The following is a 23,856-nucleotide window of genomic DNA, read 5'->3' on the forward strand; positions in this document are numbered from 1 at the left end:
ATCTTAAGAAGAAGAAATCGTGAGCCCCTAAAGCTTTAAGATGACCTAAAGAAGTCGTGTCTATCACACCTCCTTTTTCCGAAGAATAGGAGAGTTTTTTCAATTAAAGTGATATTATTCGAAATAGAATTATTTATTTAATCAGCGTCGCCACTTGGAATAATTATTATGGTATCCCAAGTCACCGATTTATTTTAAAATCCCAAATCGAGGAAATTGACTCTATTTATGATTCGCGAACACAGAAGACCGGATAAGGAATTTTGTTAACCCGGGAGATGGTATGAGGCACTCCCGAGTTCTGTGGTTTTAGCACGGTCACTTAACAGTTAATATTTGTCTTAATTATCTGAATTATTACATATTTAAAAACATTTTATGCGTTACCGCCTCTATACCGCTTTTAATTAAATAATTGATCGCTTTTTAGTATTTATGGAGTTATTGTTTTGAACAAGTTACGATGTCGTACACTTGTCATTTTGGTACACATTGCAAACCGCGCCACGTGAAACGCACCCGTGATTTACAACATATTTATTATTATTATTTGAAGTTGTGGTCAAATCGCGTGAAACGCGCACTTGAGTTGGGATTTATGTATCGTGACCTTTGCCACAGGAATCGTACCCATAGTCACGATGATTTATTATTAATCGCGTCTAAAGCAAGCTACGGATATTCATTAATGAATTTCCTATGTTTGAGGTTAAATGTGAAAGTTCAAAAATTATAGATAAGATACTATTGTGGCAGAGATGTACGATTTTAACTATTAAGGGTAACAAATTATTCTAACCTTAAAACATTTTACAACATAGTAAATTACCAACTGTGTATCTTGATTTATTCTAATTGACACCAAATTATAGATTAAGTAAGGACAGGTGCCAGAGTATAAAAGTACAACAGTGTAAGGCCCCGTGAAATATTTCCTAAAAATCGGGGTTTCGCGATGCCGGGGTAGGCGTAGAGAAGGAATTAAGGTTGATCCTCCAGAGAAGGAATTAAGGTTGATCCTCAAAAGATTGCAGCGGTGAAGAATTGGCCTAGACCTACGACGCCAACCGAGATTCGCAGTTTCTTGGGCTTAGCAGGGTATTACAGGAAGTTTGTGGAGGAGTTCTCTACTCTTGCCTCTCCGTTGACTAAATTGACTCAGAAAGCAATTAAGTTCCAATGGTCATATGCTTGTAAAAGGAGCTTCCAGTAGTTGAAATTGAGGTTGACTACGACACCAGTGTTGACTCTACCAGACGGTACAGATGGATTTGTAGTATATTGTGATGCTTCGAGAATCGTACTTGGGTGAGTGCTAATGTAACACGACAAGGTTATAGCTTATGCTTTTAGGCAACTCAAGAATCATGAAAAGAGCTATCGAACACATAACTTAGAACTTGCGGTGGTGATTTTTGCATTGAAGATTTGGCGTCATTATTTGTATGGGGTCCATGTGGATGTATTCACGGACCACAAGAGCCTTAAATATATTTTCAAACAGAAGGAGCTGAATCTGAGGTAGAGGAGATGGCTTGAGTTACTAAAGGATTACGTCATCGATATCCTATAACACCCGGGGAAAGCTAATGTGGTGGTGGATGCTCTTAACCAGAAATCTATGGGTAGTTTGGCTCACTTGGAGGTATGTCAGAGGCTGTTGGCCAGGGAGGTTCACCGGTTAACTAGTTTGGGACTTCGTCTTGCGAACTCTAGTGAAGGAGGGGTAATTGTGCAGAATAGGGCTGAATCATTGCTCGTTGTGGAAGTCAAAGAGAAGCAATACGACAACCCGTTGTTGGTACAACTGAAGGAGGGGATTCATAAACATAAAACTATAGCTTTTACTCTTGGCATGGATGATGGTATACTAAGGTACCAAGGGCGGCTATGTGTTCCAAATGTAGATGGTCTCCGGGAAAAAATCATGACCGAGGCTCACACTTCTAGGTATTTCATGCACCCAGGTTCTACGAAAATGTATCATGATCTTAAGGAAGTCTATTAGTGGAATGACATGAAAAGGAATGTGGCGGACTTTGTAGCAAGGTGTCCGAATCGTCATCAAGTGAAAGCTGAACACTAGCGGACTGGTGGGTTGGCACAAAACATAGAAATTCCAATGTGGAAGTGGGAAATGATTAATATGGATTTTGTGGTAGGATTACCACGCACTCCGTGCAAGTTTGACTCAATTTGGGTGATTGTGGATCGACTCATGAAATCAAAACATTTCTTGCCAGTTAAATCTTCCGACATAGCGGAATAGTATGCTCAGTTGTATATCAAGGAAATAGTCAGGTTGCATGGCACTCCGGTTTTCATCATTTCTGATCTGGGAGCATAATTCACTGCTAATTTTTGGAAGATATTTCAGCAAGGTTTGGGTACTCAGGTGAATCTTAGTACAGTCTTTCACCCACAGACGGACGGGCGGGCAAAGCGGACTATTCAGACACTCGAGGATATGTTGCGCGCTTGTGTTCTAGACTACAAATGAAACTAGGATGATCATTTGCCACTCATAGAATTTGCCTACAACAATAGTTATCATGCTAGCATTCAGATGGCGCCGTTCAATGATTTATATGGTAGGAGATATAGATCTCCCATTGGGTGGTTTGAAATTGAGGAAACAGAGTTGATAGGGCCAGACCTCGTGCATCATGCTACGAAAAAAGTTAAAATCATCAAGGAGTGGTTGAAGACTGCTCAGAGTCATCAGAAATCCTATTCGGATGTTCGTCGCAGAGACTTAGAGTTCATAGAAGATGATTAGGTATTCTTGAAGGTTTCCCCCATGAAGGGTATAATGCGGTTTGGAATGAAAGGGAAATTGAGTCCGAGGTATGTCGGACCGTACAGAATCATTCAGAGGATTGGTGAGGTGGCGTACAAGCTTGAGCTACCACCTGAGATGTCATTAGTGCACCCGGTGTTTCACGTGTATATGTTGAAGAAAGTAGTTGGAGATCCGACACTCATTGTTTCGGTTGAGGCTATTGAGGTTAATGAGGAATTGACATATAAAGAGATTCCAATTTCTATTATTGATCAGCAAGTCTAAAAGTTTAGAAATAAAGAAATTGCATCCGTGAAAATGCTATGGCTAAACCAACAGGTTGAAGCGGCTACTTGGGAAGCCGGGGAAGAAATGAAGAAAATGTATCCTTATTTGTTTGAATAGCCATGTATTTATAAAGTTGTAATTTATGAGAATTCTAAGAGTTTCTTTCTATGAATTATGTATCATTTGTACAGTTGATGTTAAGGGTATTCCTTTCCTGGAAATATATTGCTTGTGAGGCCACAATTGGTGTTGTTATGGGTTGTGTTACGTAATTGGTTTATGTATATGTTTCAAGGATGTGTATCTGAGGCTCTCTGACAGGTGAATAGGCCTAGTTACAGGGGAAACTCTGGCGAAAGTTTTTTAAATTTAGGGTGTTAGTCAAATTTGGGGTTGCTGGTGTGTGGTATGAAAACTGAGTTACATAAGATGCTAAAGGTGAACCTTGACCCTCATTCGAGGACGAATGTTCTTAAGTAAGGGGAGGATGTAAGGCCCCATGAAAGTTTTCCTAAAATCGGGCCATTTTAATGTCAATTTCGCGGCCCATTATGCGACCGCATAACCATTTCGCGGGCCGTACTTTGATCGCATAATCAGCCTTAGGATTTTTGCGGAGGGAGGTTCTACAGCGCATTATGCGGCCGCAGAACAGGTAAGCGGGCCGCATAACTACAGCAGACCCAGGCAGATATTTTTCCAGATTTTGGCACCAAATTGTGCGGCCAATATGCGGACCGCATATCCATTCTGCGGTCGCATATGCCTCCGCATACCCTGTTATAGAGCTTTATTTTTTGGATTTTTATAGCCCGACCCTACTTCGTTAATTAGACGTTTTGTCCCACTTTTGAGCAAAAATCTGACATTTTGAGGGTGAGAGAGTGCCCTAGAGTGAGAGAGTGGTCATCAACAAATTGTCCTTCAATTCTTGCTCGAATCTTTGAAGATTGGCAAGGAAAACTCACTAGGTCTTCATACTAAAGGTAAGATTCTACAACCTAACCCTCAATTTCGAATTTTGTCTAGAATTAGGTAATTAGTAAGATAATATTAGGCATGGGAGTTGTTCATCTTGCATGCATGTGTTATCAAAGGGTGTAAGAAGGTTGTTAGCTAAAAATGGTAGAGAATGGGTTGGGGAATGATGGAATCTTTCACAAAAGGGCCTTAAATCCTTAATGCACACCCAGTGCTTGATAATATGCTCAAATGAGCTAGAATCTTGATCATATTCCTAATTTTGGTTCAACTTGTTATATTTCTAAAATATATTGAAGTTTCTAAGAATTCTGAAATGTTTTAAAAGTTTAAGGAAGCTCAATTGAGGTATGCTGGCTAAATTCCCTTCTTCTTAGAATCGAATCCCATGTTGTTCATGTAATTGGTGTAAGTCCCAAATTGATCATTATAGAATTGGCTATTCCTAATGTATTTGTGTTGAAGGATGTATGTTCAATATTTATTCTAAATGCTTCATCATGTCATCTTGCCATTTGAGGATGTGTTCAAAATGTGGAAAATGTGCTAGAAATGTTAAGACCTCAAGTCAAGATCGAAATAATGGTTGTTATGCCAACTTGTATGAAAAGCCTCTATGTGCCTAATTGTTGTTGATAATGATAATGATGTTTTAATGTCTTGAATGGAAAGCCTTATTGTTGTTGATAATGATAATGATGTTTTAATGTGGAAAAAGGGAACTGGAATTATGAAATACTGCCAAGTGCCAAAAATGACTTTATAATTGTGGCCACTAGTGCCAATAAATTGAAAGGATATGAAAGAAGTATGATGTGAGATGATTGACTAAAAAAGGTAATATCTTGGGTGAGACAGCCTAGCCGATCGGGCCGTGATCGGACGCCATGCTGCACACATGGTGGTGACTGTGCTGGAAATGATAATTGAATTTGTGGTTATGGTTGATGTCTCAAATGAGACGACCTAGCCGGTCGGGTTGTGATTGGACTCCGTATAAGAATACGGTGGTATTGTGAATTATGGTATATCGGCACTAAAGATCACCCAACCTAATAACATGGAAATTGACTTGAAAACTTATATGATCCTTAAGTTGATTTTTAGTATTATTTGAAGCTATTATTGAATTATTAATTGTTCCCCCTTCCATCATTATTCATTCTATTGAGATGGTATTTAGTTTTACATACTAGTACTATTCGACAGTACTAACGTCCCTTTTTTCGGGGGCGGTGCATCTTTAAATGGATGCAGGCGGTTCCATAGAAGGCAGTGTTGATCAACGATAGTGGTACATCCTCTTTCCAGCAGACTTGGTGAGCCCCACTTCATTTCGGGGTCACGTATTGTATCTTTTGTTCATATTATTATCACGTCTCGAGGTATAGTCGGGGCCTTGTTGCTGGCACTATCATAACACTCTTTTGTATCTTTTAAAGACTCCGTAGACACTATGTGGGTTGTACATAGGTGCTAGAAAAGTCAAACAGATTATGTTGTGTTTTGATCTTTTGTTTTACTCGAATCATAAGAATGTGTGTATTTTTGGACTTTAAAATGATGTAACCAATGAGATGATTTAGTTTTATATATATGAACTTCCTACTGTTTAATTAATGAAATCATGTCTTCTCTTGATCATGGGTGAGTTGGGTAGAAAGTATCTAACAGGCTTGCTCGATCGGATTCACTCGGTTGAGCGCCGATCGCGCTTCCCATGTTTGGGGCGTAACAAACAGAGCACTAAAGAATTAAAAGATTTTTGAAAGTTCATTGATTCGATTAGTTATAGAATGATTAAATACAAAGTGCCTTGGCTAGCCAATTACATATTAAAATAACTATTCACACCACCATCCTGTTATTTCAACCCAACATAAAGTCCATAAGAATTAGAAATAATCAACTTCAATAAGCCAATAAAGCAAAACTTCAGAATGTTCAAAAATATGAACCAAAACATGATCAATCATTAAATAGGAAAAGAAATAAAAATAAAATAATTAAAACATGATTAAAAAAAAAGCATGGCATCCAACAACAAACCAAGACCAAATATATTTTAAAATTCTAAAGCAGTAGAGTTAAAATCCAAAAGCTCAAATAAAGTAAAAGGGATAGAAATGGACTTTTATTGCTTAAAATTTCAAGCGATTACAGAGAAGGGACCCTTCATAAATAGTGATCCTCAGATGAGCTATGGACCCGGAAACTCGAGCCGGAATCAACCTCAAACGGATTCAAATCGACTGAGTTGGACGATGGTTTCAGATATTAAAGGGCACTTTTATGTCAAAAAGAAGGGTTGTTGTGAGGTGTTGTGGAACTGGGTTTTGGACTTGTGGTAAGGGGGTGGTTTGGTTGGAGTTTAGGTGCATTTTGAAGCTGATTTCGGGATCGATTCCAGCCGAGTTTCGCGGCTGATTTTGTTGTTCTTTAGGACTATTTCATGAGAGATTTTGGGACTATTTGGGGGTTCAACAACTGCTCGTTTTGGCAGCGAATTTATGGCTGTTTGGGGGAGTGTTTTTCACAGTTTTTTGCAGCTCATTTTTTTACCTGTTTTGAGGTCATTTTTGGGGTGTATTCGAGCTTGTTTCTGTGTTGTTTTGGTGATGAAAATGATGTGAGGAAGGTGAGGTTTTGGTGAAGAGTTACTGCCGTATTTTTTAGTGTTGAAGGGTGTATTTTAGGTTGAAGAAAGGTGCTAGGTTTCTGATTGTGTTTTCTTTATTGTGTTTCTCTCTCTATATGTAGTAAAAATGGTCAGGCATCGGGTGAGGGGAAAATAATTGGAGACCAAGAAATACGTGAGTGTGTATGTGCAGGTGATAGAGGGGATAATGGGGATGTGAGTGGGAGACATGAGTGGTGAAAGTGGGAGTGTGCGTGGGGGAAGTGGGAAGTGAGTGGAGGAAGTGGGAAGTTAGGTATTGGGGAGATGAGTGGGGAAAAATTCAAGCACGGTCAAAACTTAGGTGCTCTCAGCATGACTCTCTTTGCTTGGAAACATGAAGAGTTTTCAGGCAAAGACAAGGTTATCCATGTGACTAATTTTTGACCAAATCGTTATTCAAAAAGGAAAAGAAATAAAAGATAGGGTGCAACCGAGTCCTGGTTTTGGGAAGCCTGCATATCCCGGGTTATAGGGGAATCAGGTCGCGTGTAGTTTAATGAGAATGGTGGAATGATAAGTTGTAGAGTTGTGTGAGGTTCCGTCGAGGCTCCGATCTGTGGTCTTGTTATTACATCAAGATCAAAAGAAATTAAATGAGCCTATCAGCTATCAGTTACAAGATTTCAATCTATAAGTCTTCTAAAACTTGAACTTGAGTCTTGACTAGTTTTTCACGCAGATTCTGATCTGAACCTTGATGCTATCTAGTTGCAGGTGCTAGTTCATTCTTTTATGGATTCTTCTAATCAAACGGGAATTGTAAAGCTCGTAACTTTAGTCGTCTTGAGCAGTCCATATCCTTTCCATCTTCTTCTGCATTTGGATTCAATTCTCTCTTTTTTTTGGATTGAGACTTCTTCTTTTGTTCATCTTGAACCATGTGCCTAGAAGTAAAACTTGCTCAGACACTAAAACAAAACAAACAGACATAATTTTTCTGCCCCATTTTTCATTAGGAGAATTTCGTGAGTTATTTGTAACAAAAACTCTAAACTACTTCATTATTGAAATCAATAAAAAGGCCGGGAATGGTGTACCCTGGGAAAAACATGATTCTTTGGGAATGGTATACCTTGATTGACTAAATGGTGACTCAACTAAGGAATGGTGTACCTTAAGTTGGGGAAATGCGATAGGGAATAGTGTACCTTGATACTGGTAAAGAGATTAGGGAGTGGAGACCCTATGTCTAAAAATAAAAATCAACTAGGGAGTGAATACCCTATGTTGGAAATGAGACTAGGGAGTGGAGACCCTATGTCTAAAATAAAATCAACTGGAGAGTGGAGACCCTATGTTAGAAAAGAGACTAGGGAGTGGAGACCCTATGTCTAAAATAAAATCAATTAGGGAGTGGAGACCCTATGTCTAAAATAACTTCAATTAGGGAGTGGCGACCCTATGTTGGAAAAGAGACTCGGGAGTGGAGACCCTATGTCTAAAATAACTTCAACTAGGGAGTTGAGACTCTATGTTGGAAAAGGAGACTAGGGAGTGGAGACGCTATATTTAAAAATAAAAATCAACTAGGGAGTGGAGACTCTATGTTGGAAAAGAGACTAGGGAGTGGAGACCCTATGTCTAAAATAACTTCGATTAGGGAATGGAGACCCTATGTTGGAAAAGCGACTAGGGAGTGGAGACCCTATGTCTAAAATAAAATCAACGAGGGAGTGGAGACCCTATGTTGGAAAAGCGACTAGGGAGTGGAGACCCTATGTCTAAAATACAATCAACTAGGGAGTGGAGACACTATGTTGGAAAAGTGACTAGGGAGTAGAGACCCTATGTCTAAAATAAAATCAACTAGGGAGTGGAGACCCTATGTTGGAAAAGAGACTAGGGAGTGAGACCCTATGTCTAAAATAACTTCAATTAAGGAATGGAAACCCTATGTTGGATAAGAGAGCAGGGAGTGGAGACCCTATGTCTAAAATAACTTCAACTAGGGAGTGGAGACCCTATGTCTGAAATAAAATCAACTAGGGAGTGGAGACCCTATGTCTAAAATAAAATCAAATAGGGAGTGGAGACCATATGTTGGAAAATGCAGCTAGGGATTGGTGTACACTATACTACCATGATTTTGAACTTTCTTTCTTTTCTTTCTTCTTTTTATTATGAGAATGAGTAAAATGCTGGGAATAATTTGGAGAAGACTTCCTTTTTGGAGTTGTTGTTGCTGCAGAGCTGTTTCTAGCCCCCCGCGCAGTTTCTTTTTGGTTGCACCAGCTTCTTGCAAGGTTGCTTTTAAATTGCGCCTGTTTCCTATTTTGTTTTTCAAACAAAGAACAATTTTTCAGTTTGAAATGGTGGTTGGTTTTGTGTCCTTAAGTGTTTCAGTCACTTGATCTCGGCCCAGCTTCTTTGATGATGATTTCAACTGCAACTAGTTGTTTCTGGATACCGATTGCATTTCTGGCCCTGGAGAACCTTTGTCTTTTCCAAAACTTTACCATGACGGTTGGTCGCATGGGACTTAACCTTTTTAACTTTATTTTGCCTTTGCGGGCATTTGACTCTTTTCTTCCAATTTTTAACTTCAGAGCATTGGGGAATCCTTGGCTTTTCAAACCTTGCCAAGACGGTTGGTTGCGTGGGACTCAACCTTTTCAACTTCATTTTTGCCCTTGTAGGCACTTCAATTTGATTTCATTCTTTCGAGAGTTTTCGATTTCAAAACATCAGTCACCATGGCCAGTCGGGGTTGACTTGATGCCCCTGTCGAGGCTGGGTGCCTCTTGAATATTAGCTTGTATCAAACAGAAGCCCTGTAAATCAATCTTGCCATCCCTTCTTCGCCTTAGTTTTGGAAGAGAGTTAGACCAAAAGGGATTCAAATAAATACACACAATGAAATGGACAATGAATTTAGATAAGAGGTATCCATTTCGGGGAAAAGAAAGAAGGGATTATCTTGAGTATATGCGAACTTCAATGAACATGACATGCCTTTTGGAATGGATGCCTGATCTGTGTAAATCGTCCGATTCTCAGAAATTCATCACAACTTTTTCCTCGAAATCGAGAAACCTTGCCCAGGACTGTCAATACCAATGGCTGTGAAGATCCTCTTTTCAGTCAGTAGTGCCCTTTGTGGGCTTTCACCAGCTGACCTCTCTCATTTCTCTTCTCATCGTCATCTTATACTGCCTTTTGCGTGCTTTCACTAACAAGACTATCTCATTTTCATTTTCTCTGCTCTCCATCGCCTAACGGTGCCCGTGAGGGTTTTCACCAATAAGACTCTCTCATTTTATTTCTCCTATTTTGGTTGCATCATATCGAAGTGATTGTATCCTCCAATTTTGAACATTCTCGTTGATTGATCGGAAGGACTTGAAAAGGATTTGGGTAAAAACGATTTGGATTATATTACAACTTTGGAACCCTTTAGGCGAAACCATCGCCGAAACATTATAACATATGCCCCATTTTCAACTTTTGGGGGGATGTGGATTTTTGTTTTGGTATGACTGAACCCCAGAGAGAGGCTGCCTACGTATCCTTTTGGAATCAAGTCGAACGTAGTTTAAGGAACTTTGTTTTTGGTTTTCTTTTGTCTTTCTTTTCTTTTATTTTTTTTCAATAACTCCTTCAGGTTCCAAAGAGGGTAATCAAATAAAGGGAACCGGCTCAAAGGGTTTGCAAAGGGTTGGTAGTGTTTGGATAGCGAGAAAGAAAGCCTTCGTTATCCCAATCGGAGCATGTTAAGCTTCTACAATGGTCAAATGTAATACCTTTTGACTGCATCTGCATTGACGGCTGTCTCAGGATCATTTTCCCTCGATATCTCCCAAATACAGTGCTCCCTTTGGCAACACTTTTCTTATAATATATAGACCTTTTTTCAATTTTGAGCAAATTTTCCTTTGGCTTCTTCATGATATGGGAGAATACGTCTCAGAACGAGTTGCCCCACTTCAAATTTTCTAGGCCGCATTTTTTTGTTGTAGGCACGGGCTATTCTTTGTTGATACAACTGTCCGTGACAGACTGCGGCCATCCATTTTTTGTCAATCATAGTCAGCTATTCCAAATGGGTCTTGACCCATTCATCATCCTCGATCTCATCTTCGACAATGATCCGAAGAGAGGGAATCTCAACTTCTGTAGGTATTACGACTTCAGTTCCATAAACCAATAAGTAGGGCATGGCCCCAACTGATGTACGCACGGTTGTGCGATATCCCAATAGTGCAAAATGCAACTTTTCATGCCATTGTCTAGAACCCTGAATCATTTTCCTGAGGATCTTCTTGATGTTCTTGTTTGTAGCTTCAACAGCGCCATTAGTTTTGGGCCGATAAGGGGTAGAATTACGATGAGTAATTTTAAACTGTTCGCATACCTCCCTCATCAAGTGGCTGTTCAAATTTTCAGCATTGTCTGTAATGATAGTTTTAGGAATACCAAAACGATAAAAAATGTTGGAATGCACGAAGTCCACCACTGCTTTCTTGGTGACGGGTTTGAAAATGACTGCTTCGACCCACTTTGTGTAATAATCAATGGCAACCAAAATGAATTTGTGCCCATTTGAAGCTTTCGGCTCGATTGGCCCAATAACATCTATGCCCCAAGAAACGAACGACCAAGGCACTGACATAGGATATAAATCTAAAGGTGGTGCATGAATTAGGTCGTCGAGTATCTGGCCCTGATAGCATTTTCGGAGGAAGATGAAGAAATCCTTTTTCATGATCATCCAGTAATAACCTGCCCGGAGAATTTTCTTTGCAAGGACATACCCGTTCATGTGAGGCACACATACTCCCGAATGCACTTTATTCATGATCTTTTCAGCTTCTCGAGAGTCTACATATCTCAAAATATACAAGTCTGGAGTTCTTTTCTGTAGGACTTCTCCACTCAAAAAGAAATTGCTGGCGATCCTTCTGATAGTTCTGCCAGCTCGGGATATTCTTTTATTTTCAAAAACCTTTTGATATCATGATACCATGGTTGAACATCTGGCTCCATTTTAATTGCGTTACAGTAACCATGCCTTTCTCGAATTTGGATTTCCAGTGGGTCAATATAAGCATTACCCGGGTACGGAAGCATTGAGGCCAAAGTAGCTAGTGCATCAGCTAGCTCATTATGAAATCGAGGAATATACTTGAGCTCGGCGGACTTGAACCGTTTGCTAAGATCTTCCACATGTTTCATGTACGGTATGAGTTTGATGGCTCGAGTTTTCCACTCACCTTGGGCTTGCCGAATGATTAAATCAGAATCCCCCATGATTAATAATTCCTCTGCATCCAGATCAACTGCCATATTCATGCCCATTATGCAGGCTTTATACTCGGCAGTGTTGTTTTTATAGAAGAACCGAAGTCGGGTTGTGGCCGGATAATGCTGCCATGTGGGTGAAATCAGAATTGCTCTGATCCCGACACCTTTTGCATTTACAGCCCCATCAAAAAATATTTTCCAGGCATTGGTATTCTCTGGAACTACTTCAACCAAATTTACTTCCTCGTCTAGAAAGTAAGTGCTTAGGGGTCGATATTCATCATCGATCGGGTTCTCAGCTAGATGATCCGCCAAGGCTTAGGCTTTCATTGCCGTGCGAGTGACATAGACAATGTCAAACTCGGTGAGTAGGATCTGCCATTTTGCTAACCTTCCAGTGGGCATTGACTTCTGGAATATATACTTCAAAGAATCCATCCCGGTTATGAGATATGTTGTGTAAGCCAGCAAATAATGTCTGAGCTTTTGGGCGACCCAAGTTAGGGCGCAACAAATTCTTTCCAACAAAGTGTATTTAGCTTCATAGCTAGTGTACTTCTTGCTTAGTTAATATATGGCTTGCTCCCTCTTCCCGGTTACATCTTGTTGCCCCAGGACACAACCAAAAGAATTTTTCAAGACTGTAAGGTATAAGAACAAAGGTCTTCCTGGCTCAGGTGGAACCAACATTGCGGATTTGACAGATATTCTTTGATTTTATCATAAGCTTCTTGACACTTATCTGTCCATTTGATTTCCGAATCTTTCTTTAATAGCTTGAATATGGGCTCACGCGTGGTAGTAAGATGATGATGCATCTGCTGATGTAATTCAGCCTTCCTAGCAGACTCATAACCTCTTTCTTGCTTTTCGGAGGTGGCAAATCTCGAATAGACTTTATCTTTGTTGGATCTAATTCAATACCCCTTTGACTGACCATAAACCCCAGGAGATTCCCAGACGAAACTCCGAATGAACATTTAGCTGGGTTCAATTTCAAGTCATACCTGCGCAGACGCTCAAAGAATTTTCTCAGATCTCGCACATGGCCTTCTTGCATTCTGGAGTTAATGATCACATAATCCACAAATACCTCAATCTCCTGATGCATCATGTCATGGAAGATGGCAGTCATAGATATCATGTAGGTTGCCCCGGCATTTTTCAAACCAAATAGCATGACCCTATAATAGTAAGTGCCCTAAGGTGTGGTGAAAGCAGTCTTTTCTGCATCTTCTTCAACCATCAGAACCTGGTGATACCCAGCATAGCAATCCATGAAAGACTGTATGTCATGTTTAGCACAGTTATCAACAAGAATGTGGATATTTGGCAGTGGAAAGTTATCCTTGGGACTTGCCTTGTTCAAATCCCGGTAATCAACACACCCTCGGGTTTTTCCATCTTTCTTCGGCACCGGGACCATATTAGCCAGTTATGTGGTGTACCGGACCACTCGGATCAAACCAGCTTTTCGTTGTTTCATGACTTCTTCCTTGATCTTATCACTAATGTCGGTTTTGAACTTTCTTTGCTTTTGTTGGACGGGTGGATAACCGGGATAGGTAGGCAACTTATGTACCACCAAATCAACGCTCAGCCCTGAAATATCATCATAAGACCATGCAAATACGTCTTTGAATTCAAACAAAGGTTGGATCAAGATATCTCTAGTACTTTCGTCAGTGTGAATGCTTATCATGGTTTCTCGGATCTCTTCTGGACTGCCCTAGTTAACTGGCTTGGTTTCATTTAATTTTGGCTTAGGCTTATTCTCAAATTGTTCAAATTCTCGATTCATTTCCCTAAAAGCCTCATCTTCATCATATTCTGGTTCTTGATTCATTATTTCACAATTAGACATTAGTTTAGGATCTGGGCATGAAGTCTGCAAGCATGTCATGTTATTTAAGTCTGCATTATTAAAACTGAAAAGAAAAAGATAAGAAAAATAGCAAAATCAGAACAAAAGAAAAGAGACATCTATGGACGATAAAATATTGATTACATTTCATTGAATTGAAGATATGAGGGTTTACATCAAAATTAAAAGACAATAAAGTAAAAACATTTGAGTTACACCCTAAAATAACTCGTAATGTATAAGAGATGGCAAGACTGAACTACCGGGACTTCCGCCTGACAGGGAATGGGGTAGCTTTCCAATTCTGGAGCTTGAAATTTGGCCCCATATACTTCACCTTGGCATTTCTCGTGCCTTCCCCTAGTTGGACCATGTGTGACTCATACAACATTTGTTTCAAGGCTTCACAGCTATCATCGATTTCTTCGGCGGTGAAGGCCTTTTCTTCTTCTACCAGGAAATATGAGTTGGATCCCCCTAGGCGAAAAGTTTCAACCTGGGTTAAGCTACGAAAAACACAACCTAGGCGAAGAGTACTTCTACCTAGAACTGTGAGTTGGATCCCCCTTAGGCGAAAAGGTTCTACCTGGGTTAAGCAACGAAAAGCAAACCTAGGCGAAGAGTACTTCTACTCGAAAATATGAGTTGGTTCCCCCTAAGCGAAAAGGTTCTACCTGGGTTAAACTACAAAAAACAACCTGGCGAAAAGTATGTCTACCCAGAACTGTGAGCTGGATCCCTCTGGGCGAAAAGGTTCCACCTGGGATAAGCTACGTAAAAATAAAATAGGCGAAGAGTACTTCTACCCGAAAATATGAGTTGGATCCCCCTAGGCGAAAAGATTCTACCTAGGTTAAACTACGAAAACAATAACCTAGGCGAAGAGTACTTCTACCCGGAACTGTGAGTTGGATCCCCTTAGGCGAAAAGGTTCTACCTGGGTTAAACTATGAAAAGCAAACCTGGGCGAAGAGTACTTCTACTCGGAAATATGAGCTGGATCCTCCTAGGCAAAAAGGTTCTTCCTGGGTTAAGCTACATAAAACAACCTGAGCAAAGAGTACTTCTACCCGGAAACTATGAGCTGTATCCAACTAGGCGAAAAGGTTCTACCTGGGTTAGGCTACGAAAAACAACCTGAGCGAAGAGTACTTCTACCCGGAAACTATGAGCTGGATCCCACTAGGCGAAAAGGTTCTACCGGGGTTAAGCTACGAAAAACAACCTGGGTGAAGAGTACTACTATCCGGAACTATGAGTTGGATCTCCGAAGGCGAAAAGGTTCTACATGGGTTACGCTACGTAAAACAACCTGAGCGAAGAGTACTTCTACCCGGAACTATGCGCTGGATACCCCTAGGCGAAAAGTTTCTACCTGGGTTAAGCTACGTAAAACAACCTGTGCGAAGAGTACTTCTACCCGAAACTATGAGCTGGATAACACTAGGCGAAATCGTTCTACCTGGGTTAAGTTACGAAAATCATCATGGTCGAAGAGTACTTCTACCCGAAACTGTGAGCTGGATCTCCCTAGGCGAAAAGGTTCTACCTGGGTTACGCTACATAAAAACAACTAGGCGAGAGTACTTCTACACAAAAATATGAGCTGGATCCCCCTAGGCAAAAAGGTTCTACCTGGGTTAAGCTACGAAAACCAGCCTGGTCGAAGAGTAGTTCTACTCGGAATTGTGAGCGGGTTCTCCCAAGGAGAAAAGGTTCTACATGGGTTAAGCTATGTAAAAACAACCTAGGCGAAGAGTACTTCTACCTAGAAATATGAGCTGGATCCCCCTAGGCGAAAAGTTTCTACCTGGGTTAAGCTACGAAAAAAACAACCTAGGCGAAGAGTACTTTTACTCGGAATTATGAGCTGGATCTCCCCTAGGCGAAAAGGTTCTACCTGGGTTAAACTACGAAAAGCAAACTTGGGCGAATAGTACTTCTACTCGGATATATGAGCTGGCTCCCCCTAAGCGAAAAGGTTCTACCTGGGTTAATCTACAAACACCAACTTGGCGAAGAGTACATCTACACAGAACTGTGAGTTGGATCACTCTAGGCGAAAAGGTTCTACCTGGGTTAAACTATGAAAAGCAAACATGGGCGAAGAATACTTCTACTCGGAAATATGAGTTGGATCCCCCTAAGCGAAAAGGTTCTACCTGAGTTAAGCTACAAAAACTAACCTGGCGAAGAGTACTTCTACCCAGAACTGTGAGGTGGATCACTCTACTCAAAAAGCTTCTACCTGGGATAAGCTACGTAAAAATAACCTAGGCGAAGAGTACTTCTACCCGGAAATATGAGCTGGATCCCCCTAAGAGAAGAGTTCTACTTGGGTTAAGCTATGAAAAGACAACCTAGGCGAAGAGTACTTCTACCCGGAACTGTGAGCTGGATCCCCTAGGCGAAAAGGTTCTACCTGGGTTAAACTACGAAAAGCAAACCTGGGCGTACAGTACTTCTACTCGGAACTATGAGCTAGATCCCCCTAGGTGAAAATGTTCTACCTGGGTTAAGCTACATAAAACAACCTGAGCGAAGAGTACTTCTACATGGAAACTATGAGCTGGATCCCCATAGGCAAAAAGGTTCTACCTGGATTAAGCTACGAAAAAATACCTAGGTGAAGAGTACTTCTATCCGGAACTAAGTCGAAATGGTTCTATATGGGTAAGGCTACGTAAAACAACTTGAGCAAAGAGTACTTCTACTCGGAACTATGAGCTGGATCCCCCTAGGTGAAAAGGTTCTACCTGGGTTAAGCTACGAAAAACGGCCTGGGCGAAGAGTACTTCTACCCGGAAATATGAGTTGAATCCCCCTAGGTGAAAAGGTTCTACCTGGGTTAAGCTACGAAAAACAACATGAGCGAAGAGTACTTCTACCTGGAAACTATGAGCTGGATCCCCTAGGCAAAAAGGTTCTACCTGGGTTAAGCTACGAAAAACAGCATGGTCGAAGAGTACTTCTACCCGGAACTGTGAGTTGGATCTCCCTAGGGGAAAAGGTTCTACCTGGGTTAAACTACGTAAAAACAACTAGGCGAAGAGTACTTCTACCCGAAAATATGAGCTGGATCCCCCTAGGTGAAAAGGTTCTACCTGGGTTAAGTTACGAAATAAACAACCTAGGCGAAGAGTACTTCCACCCGGAACTGTGAGCTGGATAACCCTAGGCGAAAAGGTTCTACCTGTGTTAAGCTACGTAAAACCAACTAGGCGAAGAGTACTTCTACCCGAAAATATGAGCTGGATCCCTCTAGGCAAAAAGGTTCTACCTGGGTTATGCTACGAAAAACAGCATGGTCGAAGAGTACTTCTACCCGGAACTGTGAGCTGGATCTCCCAGGAGAAAAGGTTCTACCTGGGTTAAGCTACATAAAAACAACCTGGGTGAAGAGTAATTCTATCCGGAACTATGAGCTGGATTCCCCTAGGAGAAATGATTCTACCTGGGTTAAGCTACGTAATACACCTTGAGTGAAGAGTACTTCTACCCGTAACTATGAGCTGGATCCCCCTAGGCAAAATGGTTCTACCTAGGTTAATCTACGTAAAACAACCTGAGCGAAGAGTACTTCTACCTAGAACTATGAGCTGGATCCCCCTAGGCGAAAAGGTTCAACCTGGGTTAAGCAACGAATAACAGCCTGGGCGAACAGTACTTCTACCCGGAACTATGAGTTGAATCCCCCTAGGTGAAAAGGTTCTACCTGGGTTAAACTACGAAAAGCAAACCTGGGCGAAGAGTACTTCTACTCGGAAATATGAGCTGGATCGCCCTAGGTGAAAATTTTCTACCTGGGTTAAGCTACATAAAATAACCTGAGCGAAGAGTAGTTCTACCCGGAAACAATGAGCTGGATCCCACTAGGCGAAAAGGACCTACCAGGGTTAAGCTACGAAAAACAACCTGGGTGAAGAGTTCGTCTATCCGGAACTATGAGTAGGATCTCCCAAGGCGAAAAGGTTCTACATGGGTTAAGCTACGTAAAACAACCTGAGCAAAGAGTACTTCTACCCGGAAATATGAGCTGGATCCCCCTAGGCAAAAAGGTTCTACCTAGGTTAAGCAACGAAAGACGGCCTGGGCGAAGAGTACTTCTACCCGGAACTATGAATTGAATCCCCCTAGGTGAAAAGGTTCTACCAGGGTTAAGCTACGAAAAACAACATGAGCGAAGAGTACTTCTAGCCGGAAACTATGAGCTGGATCCCCCTAGGCAATAAGGTTATACCTGGGTTAAGCTACGAAAAATAGCCTGGTCGAAGAGTACTTCTACCCAAAATTGTAAGCTGGATCTCCCAAGGCGAAACGGTTCTACATGGGTTAAGCTACGTAAAAACAACCTAGGCGAAGAGTACTTCTACCAGGAAATATGAGTTGGATCCCCCTAAGCGAAAAGTTTCAACCTGGGTTAAGCTACGAAAAAAACAACCTAGGCGAAGAGTACTTCTACCTAGAACTGTGAGTTGGATCCCCCTTAGGCGAAAAGGTTCTACCTGGGTTAGGCAACGAAAAGCAAACCTAGGCGAAGAGTACTTCTACTCGAAAATATGAGTTGGTTCCCCCTAAGCGAAAAGGTTCTACCTGGGTTAAACTACAAAAAACAACCTGGCGAAAAGTACGTCTACCCGGAACTGTGAGCTGGATACCTCTGGGCGAAAAGGTTCCACCTGGGATAAGCTACGTAAAAATAAAATAGGCGAAGAGTACTTCTACCCGAAAATATGAGTTGGATCCCCCTAGGCGAAAAGGTTCTACCTAGGTTAAGCTATGAAAACAATAACCTAGGCGAAGAGTACTTCTACCCGGAACTGTGAGTTGGATCCCCTTAGGCGAAAAGGTTCTACCTGGGTTAAACTACGAAAAGCAACCTGGGCGAAGAGTACTTCTACTCAGAAATATGAGCTGGATCCCCCAAGGCAAAAAGATTCTTCCTGGGTTAAGCTACATAAAACAACCTGAGCAAAGAGTACTTCTACCCGGAAACTATGAGCTGTATCCAACTAGGCGAAAAGGTTCTACCTGGGTTAAGCTACGAAAAACAACCTGAGTGAAGAGTACTTCTACCCGGAAACTATGAGCTGGATCCCACTAGGCGAAAAGGTTCTACCGGGGTTAAGCTACGAAAAACAACCTGGGTGAAGAGTACTACTATCCGGAACTATGAGTTGGATCTCCGAAGGCAAAAAGGTTCTACATGGGTTACGCTACGTAAAACAACCTGAGCGAAGAGTACTTATACCCGGAACTATGCGCTGGATACCCCTAGGCGAAAAGTTTCTACCTGGGTTAAGCTACGTAAAACAACCTGCGCGAAGAGTACTTCTACCCGAAACTATGAGCTGGATAACACTAGGCGAAATTGTTCTACCTGGGTTAAGTTACGAAAATCATCATGGTCGAAGAGTACTTCTACCCGAAACTGTGAGCTGGATCTCCCTAGGCGAAAAGGTTCTACCTGGGTTACGCTACATAAAAACAACTAGGCGAAGAGTACTTCTACACGAAAATATGAGCTGGATCCCCCTAGGCAAAAAGGTTCTACCTGGGTTAAGCTACGAAAACCAGCCTGGTCGAAGAGTAGTTCTACTCGGAATTGTGAGCGGGTTCTCCCAAGGAGAAAAGGTTCTACATGGGTTAAGCTATGTAAAAACAACCTAGGCGAAGAGTACTTCTACCTAGAAATATGAGCTGGATCCCCCTAGGCGAAAAGTTTCTACCTGGGTTAAGCTACGAAAAAAACAACCTAGGCGAAGAGTACTTTTACTCGGAATTATGAGCTGGATCTCCCCTAGGCGAAAAGGTTCTACTTGGGTTAAACTACGAAAAGCAAACTTAGGCGAATAGTACTTCTACTCGGATATATGAGCTGGCTCCCCCTAAGCGAAAAGGTTCTACCTGGGTTAATCTACAAAAACCAACTTGGCGAAGAGTACATCTACACAGAACTGTGAGTTGGATCACTCTAGGCGAAAAGGTTCTACCTGGGTTAAACTATGAAAAGCAAACATGGGCGAAGAATACTTCTACTCGGAAATATGAGTTGGATCCCCCTAGGCGAAAAGGTTCTACTTGGGTTAAGCTACATAAAACAACTAGCGCGAAGAGTACTTCTATCCGGAACTATGAGCTGGATCCCCATAGGCAAAAAGGTTCAACCTGGTTTAAGATACGAAAAACATCATGGTCGATGAGTACTTCTACCCGGAACTGTGAGCTAAATCTCCCTAGGCAAAAAGGTTATATCTGGGTTAAGCTACGTAAAAACAACAAGGCAAAGAGTACTTCTACCCGAAAATATGAGCTGGATCCCCCTAGGCGAAAAGGTTCTACCTGGGTTAAGCTACGAAAAGAACAACCTAGGCGAAGAGTACTTCTACCCGGAACTGTGAGCTGGATCTCCCTAGGCGAAAAGGTTCTACCTCGGTTAAGCAACAAAAAGCAAACCTGGGCGAAAAGTACTTCTACTCAGAAACTATGAATAGGTTCTACCTGGGTTAAGCTACATAAAATAATCTAAGCGAAGAGTACTTCTACCCGGAAACTATGAGCTGGATCCCACTAGGCGAAAAGGTTCTACCTGGGTTAAGCTATGAAAAACAACATGGGCGAAGAGTACTTCTATTCGGAACTATGAGTTAGTTCTTCCAAGGCGAAATGGTTCTACATGGGTTATGCTACGTAAAACAACCTGAGCGAAGAGCACTTAATCCAGAACTATGAGCTGGATCCCCCTAAGCGAAAAGGTTCTACCTGGGTTAAGCTACGAAAAAAACAACCTAGGCAAAGAGTACATCTACCCAAAACTGTTAGCTGGATCCCCCTAGGCGAAAAGGTTCTACCTGGGTTAAACTACGAAAACCAAACCTGGGCGAAGAGTACTTCTACTCGAAAATATGAGCAGGATCCCCCTAAGCGAAAAAGTTCTACCTGGGTCAAGCTACAAAAAACAGCCTGGCGAAGAGTACTTCTACCCGAAACTGTGAGCTGGATCCTCTAGGCGAAAAGGTTCTACCTGGGATAAGCTATGTAAAAATAACCTAGGCGAAGAGTACTTCTACCCGAAAATATGAGTTGGATCCCCCTAGGCAAAAAGGTTCTACCTAGGTTAAGCTACGAAAATAATAACCTAAGTGAAGAGTACTTCTACCCGGAAGTGTGAGTTGGATCCCCCTAGGCGAAAAGCATCTACCCTGGTTAAACCACGAAAACGCAAACCTGGGCGAAGAGTACTTCTACTCGGAACTATGAGTTAGATCTCCCAAGGCGAAAAGGTTCTACATTGGTTAAGCTACATAAAACAACCTGAGCGAAGGGTACTTCTACCCGGAACTATGAGATGGATCCCCCTAGGCGAAACGGTTCTACCTGGGTTAAGCTACGTAAAACAACCTGAGCGAAGAGTACTTCTACCCGGAACTGTGAGCTGGATCCCCCTAGGCGAAAAGGTTCTACCTGGGTTAAACTACGTAAAACAACCTGCGCGAAGAGTACTTCTACCCGGAACTCTGAGTTGGATCCCCCTAGGCAAAAAGGTTCTACCTGGGTTAAGCTACGAAAAACATCATGGTTGAAGAGTACATCTACCCGGAACTGTGAGCTGGATCTCCCTAGGTGAAAAGGTTCTACCTGGGTTAAGAAACGTAAAAACAACAAGGCGAAGAGTACTTCTACCCGAAAATATGAGTTGGATCCCCCTAGGTGAAAAGGTTCTACCTGGATTAAGCTACGAAAAGAACAACCTAGGAGAAGAGTACTTCTACCCGGAAACATGAGGTTGATCCCCCTAGGCGAAAAGGTTCTACCTGGGTTAAGATACATAAAACAACCTGCGCGAAGAGTACTTCTACTCGAAACTATGAGCTGGATCCCCCTAGGCAAAAAGGTTCTACCTGGTTTAAGCTACGAAAAACATCATGGTCGAAGAGTATTTCTACCCAGAACTGTGAGATGGATCAACCTAGGCGAAAAGGTTCTACCTGTGTTAAGCTACGTAAAAACTATAAGGCGGAGATTACTTCTACCCAAAAATATGAGATGGATCCCCCTAGGCGAAAAGGTTCTACCTGGGTTAAGCTACGAAAAGAACAACCTAGACGAAGTGTACTTCTACCCGAAAATATGAGCTCGATCCCCCCAGGCGAAAAAGTTCTACCTGGGTTAAGCTACGAAAAAAACAACCTAGGCGAAGAGTACTTCTACCGGGAACTGTGAGCTGGATCCCCCTAGGCAAAAAGGTTCTACCTGGGTTAAGCTACGAAAATAATAAGCTAAGTGAAGATTACTTCTACCCGGAACTGTGAGTTGGATCCCCCTAGGCGAAAAGCTTCTACCCTGGTTAAACCACGAAAAAGCAAACCTGGGCGAAGAGTACTTCTACTCGGAACTATGAGTTGGATCTCCCAAGGCGAAAAGGTTCTATATTGGTTAAGCTACATAAAACAACCTGAGCGAAGAGTACTTCTACCCGGAACTATGAGATGGATCCCCCTAGGCGAAATGGTTCTACCTGGGTTAAGCTACGTAAAACAACCTGAGCGAAGTGTACTTCTACCCGGAACTATGAGCTGGATCCCCCTAGGCAAAAAGGTTCTACCTGGGTTAAACTACGTAAAACAACCTGCGCGAAGAGTACTTCTACCCGGAACTCTGAGTTAGATCCCTCTAGGCAAAAAGGTTCTACCTGGGTTAAGCTACGAAAAACATCATGCTCGAAGAGTACTTCTACCCGGAACTGTGAGCTGGATCTCCCTAGGTGAAAAGGTTCTACCTGGGTTAAGCAATGTAAAAACAACAAGGCGAAGAGTACTTCTACCCGAAAATATGAGTTGGATCCCCCTAGGTGAAAAGGTTCTACCTGGGTTAAGCTACGAAAAGAACAACCTAGGCGAAGAGTACTTCTACCCGGAAATATAAGTTGGATCCCCCTAGGCGAAAAGGTTCTACCTGGGTTAAGATACATAAAACAACCTGCGCGAAGAGTACTTCTACTCGAAACTATGAGCTGGATCCCCCTAGGCAAAAAGGTTCTACCTGGTTTAAGCTACGAAAAACATCATAGTCGAAGAGTATTTCTACCCAGAACTGTGAGATGTGATCAACCTAGGCAAAAAGGTTCTACCTGTGTTAAGCTACGTAAAAACTATAAGGCGGAGATTACTTCTACCCAAAAATATAAGCTGGATCCCCCTAGGCGAAAAGGTTCTACCTGGGTCAAACTACAAAAAACAACCTGGCGAAGAGTACTTCTACCCGAAACTGTGAGCTTGATCCCTCTAGGCGAAAAGGTTCTACCTGGGATAAGCTATGTAAAAATAACCTAGGCGAAGAGTACTTCTACCCGAAAATATGAGTTGGATCCCCTTAGGCAAAAAGGTTCTACCTAGGTTAAGCTACAAAAATAATAAGCTAAGTGAAGATTACTTCTACCCGGAACTGTGCGTTGGATCCCCTAGGCGAAAAGCTTCTACCCTGGTTAAACCACGAAAAAGCAAACCTGGGCGAAGAGTACTTCTACTCGGAACTATGAGTTGGATCTCCCAAGGCGAAAAGGTTCTATATTGGTTAAGCTACATAAAACAACCTGAGCGAAGAGTACTTCTACCCAGAACTATGAGATGGATCCCCCTAGGCAAAATGGTTCTACCTGGGTTAAGCTACGTAAAACAACCTGAGCGAAGTGTACTTCTACCCGGAACTATGAGCTGGATCCCCCTAGGCGAAAAGGTTCTACCTGGGTTAAACTACGTAAAACAACCTGCGCGAAGAGTACTTCTACCCGGAACTCTGAGTTGGATCCCCCTAGGCAAAAAGGTTCTACCTGGGTTAAGCTACGAAAAACATCATGGTCGAAGAGTACTTCTACCCGGAACTGTGAGCTGGATCTCCCCAGGTGAAAAGGTTCTACCTGGGTTAAGCAACGTAAAAACCACAAGGCGAAGAGTACTTCTACCCGAAAATATGAGTTGGATCCCCCTAGGCGAAAAGGTTCTACCTGGGTTAAGCTACGAG

The sequence above is a fragment of the Nicotiana tabacum genome, chromosome 23 (genome assembly GCF_000715075.1).
Source record: "Nicotiana tabacum cultivar K326 chromosome 23, ASM71507v2, whole genome shotgun sequence".
NCBI classification, from domain to species: Eukaryota; Viridiplantae; Streptophyta; class Magnoliopsida; order Solanales; family Solanaceae; genus Nicotiana; species Nicotiana tabacum.